The sequence below is a fragment of the Rhipicephalus microplus genome, chromosome 6 (genome assembly GCF_043290135.1).
Source record: "Rhipicephalus microplus isolate Deutch F79 chromosome 6, USDA_Rmic, whole genome shotgun sequence".
NCBI classification, from domain to species: Eukaryota; Metazoa; Arthropoda; class Arachnida; order Ixodida; family Ixodidae; genus Rhipicephalus; species Rhipicephalus microplus.
In genome coordinates, this window is record NC_134705.1 from 84,329,677 (window position 1) to 84,335,154 (window position 5,478).

Below are 5,478 nucleotides of genomic sequence, written 5' to 3' on the forward strand. Positions count from 1 at the left end.
AAACGTGGCTGGAGCGTTGCACAAGCCGAATGGCATTACATTAAATTCATAAAGGCCGTCCGGTGTGGCAAATGCAGTTTTTTCTTTGTCAGCCTCGTTCATGGGGATTTGCCAGTAGCCTGATCGTAAGTCAAGGCTCGAAAAATAGTTCGCCCCTTGCAGTGTGTCTAAAGCGTCATCAATTCTAGGCATAGGATATACGTCCTTGCGTGTGATCTTATTTAACGCGCGGTAGTCAATGCAAAAACGAACAGAGCCATCCTTCTTTTTAACTAAAACGACTGGAGATGCCCAGGAACTCGAAGAAGGTCGTATTATATTTCGCGATAGCATCTCGTTCACTTCTTTTTCAATTATTTCTCTCTCTGATTGCGAAACCCGATATGGGCGACGGCGTATCACACGAGAACCGTCGGTTTCAATGCGATGTACAGCCGCGGAAGTCTGACTCAGTGTTGTGGTACAGCTATCAAAGCAGGCTTTGTGCTTAGCCAAAAGGGCCAATAGTGCTTCAGACTGTTTTGGTGTGAGGTCTGAACCAATGACAGGTCGAAAAGGGAAAGAACGTGAACCTGGAGCTGGTACTGGTGACGAAGACGGGCAGAGTGTCGCGATGGAGGTCAATGGAGAGAAGTCAATCTTTGCCACTGTCATTCCCTTGGGCAGCAGCACAGATTCTGCAGTTGTGTTAGAAACGGGCAGAAAAGCGCAGCCAGAGGAAAACCGGAGGAGGCAAGAGGCGACGAGAATTCCACGGGAGGTGCAGCGAAACGAAGGAGCCACAAGTGCATCACCGTCGGTTACTTGGGTAGATGCGACAGCTATCACGTGTTCGTGACCAGGGTGCAGGACGCAGTCTTCAACAATGACCAAGTTGGAGATCGAGGGTGATGAAACTGGAATGGGCGCATCCGTTGTATCCGTTATGTGAATGACGTTCTCTTTAAAGGATATAACAGCGGAAGCAGAATGCAGAAAGTCCCAACCAAGGATAAGTTCATGAATGCACGTGGGCAACACAATCATCTCGATGTGGTGACGTATACCATCAATAGAAACACGAGCCGTACACTGTCCGTCAGGTTGAATCAGCACGTTATTTGCCCCACGCAACACAGGTCCCACATAGGGCGTTCTGACTTTACGGAGGCGCGAGCACAAGTCACTACGCAAAACAGAAGTGGTTGCACCGGTGTCAACGAGAGCTTGCACAGGAATACCTTCAATAGTCACTGACAACATATTAGCTGGGCGAACAGGAGGTATTTTTGTTGGTCGACGGGACGCAGTTTTCCCTCCAAAAACTGCAATCCTTAGTTTTCCGAAGATTGGTCAACAGGACGGGAGATGATTGGACGAAGTGGCGATGCGGAGCGGCGATAGGGCGATGGAGAGCGTCGTCTGGAGGAGCGGTATTCCTGATGTTGACGAGGGGACACTGGAGGAGACGGAGACCGGTACTGCGCGGACGGGTAGGTGTCTGGAGCATAAAGATCTGGTCTTCGGAACCGGTCTCGTTCGAACTCAGCATAGCCTCGTCGTTCCTCTTGCTGGCGGCGACGGCAGTAACGAGAAATGTGGCCTCGTATACCGCAGTAAAAGCAAACAGGACGGGATTGACGCCACTGAGGATACAAGGGTGCAGCAGTCATTCCACCTCGCATAGCAGCCAAATGGCTACTAGCAGTATCCGTAGAGCTAGATGCCCCGGGAGCAGGCGGAATCGCAGCGATCTCCGCATATGTGGGCATTACCGTTTGAACAACCGGTGCTGCCGGTGTCGACCTTGGCGTCACATCGGCGTATGTGGGCATCGGGCGTGCTGGCGGAGCGACCGGGGATGTCGGTGTCGCCATTGCCGCTAACTCCTGCTTAACAAGATTCCGCAGGTCGAATGGTGGAGACGGAGCGGAGGCGACAGTGGACCGCTGCTGTTCAAGGTCTCGAAGTTCTTCCCGGATAATTGTGCGGATAAGGGTTTTTAATTCAGAGGGAGGCATCAGGCGTGGATCACTGTCTTGTTGAAGCCGAAGGGACTGCAACTGGTCAAGGCGTTGGCATGTCGAAATGACGTCGTTAACCGTAGCGGGATTGCCAACAGCCAAGGCGTTGAATGCGATTGGGCCGATTCCTTTAAGGATGTGGCGAACGCGCTCATCTTCCGTCATGTCTTTATTCGCACGGCGACAGAGGGCCAAAACATCCTCGATATACGAAGTGTACGACTCATGTGCCAGTTGTAGACGCACAGCCAGCTTCTGTTTCGCGGCTTCGGAACGACCCGATGAGCATCCGAATATTTGTCGCAGTTTGTTGGCAAAGGTCGACCAATCAACGAAGTCAGTTTCGTGATTAAAATACCAGGTTTTGGCTACGCTGGTCAAATAGAAAGGAAGGTAGCTCAGTTTCTCTGCTTCGGTCCATCGATTGGCTGAACCCACACGGTTGTAAAGGTCAAGCCATTCCTCGACGTCGTCACCGCGAAGACCTGCGAACAGGGGCGGTTCGCGCTGAGGGCTGGTGACAGTAGATGAAGAGCGGGCAGCCGCCGGCGTAGGGGCTGTAGCGTTAGGGCTAGGCGTTAGGTCCGATGTCTGCATACCTGTGTGGGTGGCTGGGTGCAATCGGCGACCAGATCGGAGCTCCAGGTGGGAAATGAACGTAGGAGGACGTCGGGATCTTACCCAGCACCTCCACCACTCTGAAAGACGCAGGCAGACTAGGTACGGCGAGCAGGCAGGGCGAGCAGAAGCGTTTATTCTGCGATGTCTGGCTCGGCTCAGAACCACACCAAGAGAGAGAACGATGATGATGGGTATGTGCAAGTGAGAACGATGATGATGGGTATGTGCAAGTGAGAACGATCAAATGCTTGGAATGTGCTTACAATATGTGTGTGTTTTGTTTAATAAAAAAAAAAACTTTGTTAAATGGGAAAAGAGTGTATTTTTGTGTATTTTGGCGCCCTTGCAAGCTGCAAGTTTCTGTAATCCGTTTATTAAACCAAGTCCTAATTTGTTTTCCTGTACCAGCCATGTAACCGGCCGAACTGTCGGCTGTGTATTGTGTTCACACTGCAGCAATATGTTCTATGAGTGGAGAGACAAATAAATTCTCTTTGTGTAGTATCTGTTCTTATCAGCTTAATATCTGATACGGATCCTATTTGGATCCAAGATATTAAACTTATTTTTGTGATGCGGCGGAGTGCTTGAAGCTTGCTTCACCTCCGCCACGGGTTGGCCCGGTATTGCACTACCTCCGGGATCGGCCCACTCACCCCCTGCGGGGTGAGTTCGACAATAAATTCAATGATAGAAGGAGTGTTCGGATTTACCCATGATACCGGGGTAAACGGCTTGGGTGCGTCGAGTGTCCGAGACGGTGGCGGCACGCCGCCCCGGCTGACGCGGTATTCGCGTGCAGGGAGTGCGCTAGCTGTGTTTACACTTACGATTGCTCTGGGAAAATAAATGTTTCCGTGTGTATTTCATATATGGAGGGTCTCTTTTATTTTGTTATGTTCACACGTACATACTCAAGTTTCTTATTTTTTTTAACGTTCCTACTCATATTAATAAAACTATTGAGGAAATTATCATTACTGTTTCGGAGGAAAGCTAGAAGTGTGTATACGATGTGTATGCATGTGCGATGTGTATGTATGTATGTGTGTAGAAGTGTGTATGTATGTGCCAAGCTATTTCCGCTTTTCGAATTCACCCGTTTCGCAACGAAAAATAAAAAAAGCCTCTAGAAAATGGGGTTTGGTTGGTGTTTCTGTTTACAGTTGCAGTGGCAAGCGAAGGCATTTTTATTTCACATCTTCACGCGGCGTCTGAACCTGAAGACGCGTGCTCTCGCCACGTCTACGCATCTACACTATTCCCCATCACAAATTAAAATCGCAAAGAACGCCACAGGACCCACTCCGCACACACCTGCTGTACGGTGGAGCGGCAAAGCCCCGATGTGCTTTTCCTATGTCCACTGACCTTTGGGGTTTGACGTCCCAAAACCACCATATGATTATGGGAAAATTTCGACCACCTGGGGTTCTTTCACGTGCACCCTAATCTGAGCACAGGGAAATGCAGCCGCCGCGGCCGGGATTCGATCCCACCACCTGCGGGTCAGCAGCCGAGTACCTTACGGCCATCAGACCACCACGGCGGGCATCGCCTTGTTGATCAAACACTTCATTTCTGAACACCATCTCATACCAGCTCATCCACCGTTGGCTCTCGTTAATTACAACGAACATCCTCGCACGCTCACCTCAATGGAATTGCCAGTTGCTGGAAGTTCCAAGAAAATTGCGCACTAGACGTTCGGACGCACCACGCACGTACCTGAAGCGACGTGGACCCCAGGACGCGTGAGATCACGCCCCGGGCGCGCTTTGCCTCCGTACCCACTCGTCACTCCTCACAGCTTCACTAAGCCGAGTATGTAGAAGTCGAAGAAGCAGAACAACAAACCAGCCAATCCCCCACAGTGGGTGTGAGCCACAAGTGAAGGTCAACAAAAACAAGCAACACCAGCGAGCGCAGTGACGAAGCTATCGTAATGGGGCGAAATAATCCACGAATATGGCTGCACGTTGACGCACGGTCGCATTTGTGCAACCACCCGTGTCTCCCGAAGACCGTCTGTCGCGCGTCTTCGACGAAAAGCGCAGGCGAGTACTTCTCCACTGATTTCCGCGACCACTTCACGACCGCCTTCGGCCGCCTCATGTCCGTCCGGCACGATCGACGGAGCGCCGCACCAGCGCCTCGTACACGCCACCATAGCACTCCTACCCCTCGGAATCAGCAAAACTCGGACGTTTTCGACCACGACAGACAGAACCTGCCGGCCCGTTGAACGCTTGAACGACATCGCAGCGTCAAGTCGCACACTCACGTTCCGTCACCCTCTGCCACATGATCCTTCATTCACCGGCTTCACAACCCACGCGGTAGACGTTTCGCACGCATTCCCGGGTCTGCCTTTCACGGCAGGACCTTCGTCGACCTCGGTGCGGTGTTCCGCCACGTCGGAACTTGCAAGGCATATGTTGAGCGTGCTGAAGCAGCCAAAGGCACCACCTTTTTGCCGATGATTGTGGGCGTCGTTGCAGAGGCGTTGCTTGGGCAGCCGGCGTAGAAGCCATGTTGGATGGGTGACGTATTCACATTTTGCACAGTCATTTTTTTTTTTTTCCTTCCTTCCAGACTTTGGTGCTCGAGTTGGACATGTACACTATGCATCAGTTTTTAAAACAAATGCTGTAGCATCCCTCGCGACATGCCTGATAATGTTCGCCAGCAAGCATTTGGTGTGACGTCATGGTCGCATAGAGAGTACGCATGCAAGCAAGCACGCGTGGCTTCGACCTCTGGGAAAAAGAAGGTTTCAGTTTTAACATGTTTGTAAGCGAAACTAGAAACTTCAAGCGGACTGGGGATAAAAGCAATGCCGTGAAGCCAGCGC

General features: G+C 51.3%; 1 pseudogene; it reads left to right on the plus strand.

Annotated features, from left to right (window-relative positions):
* Positions 1-3,107: 3,107 nt before the first annotated feature.
* Positions 3,108-3,281, plus strand: LOC142766151 (U2 spliceosomal RNA; annotated as a pseudogene).
* Positions 3,282-5,478: the final 2,197 nt, after the last annotated feature.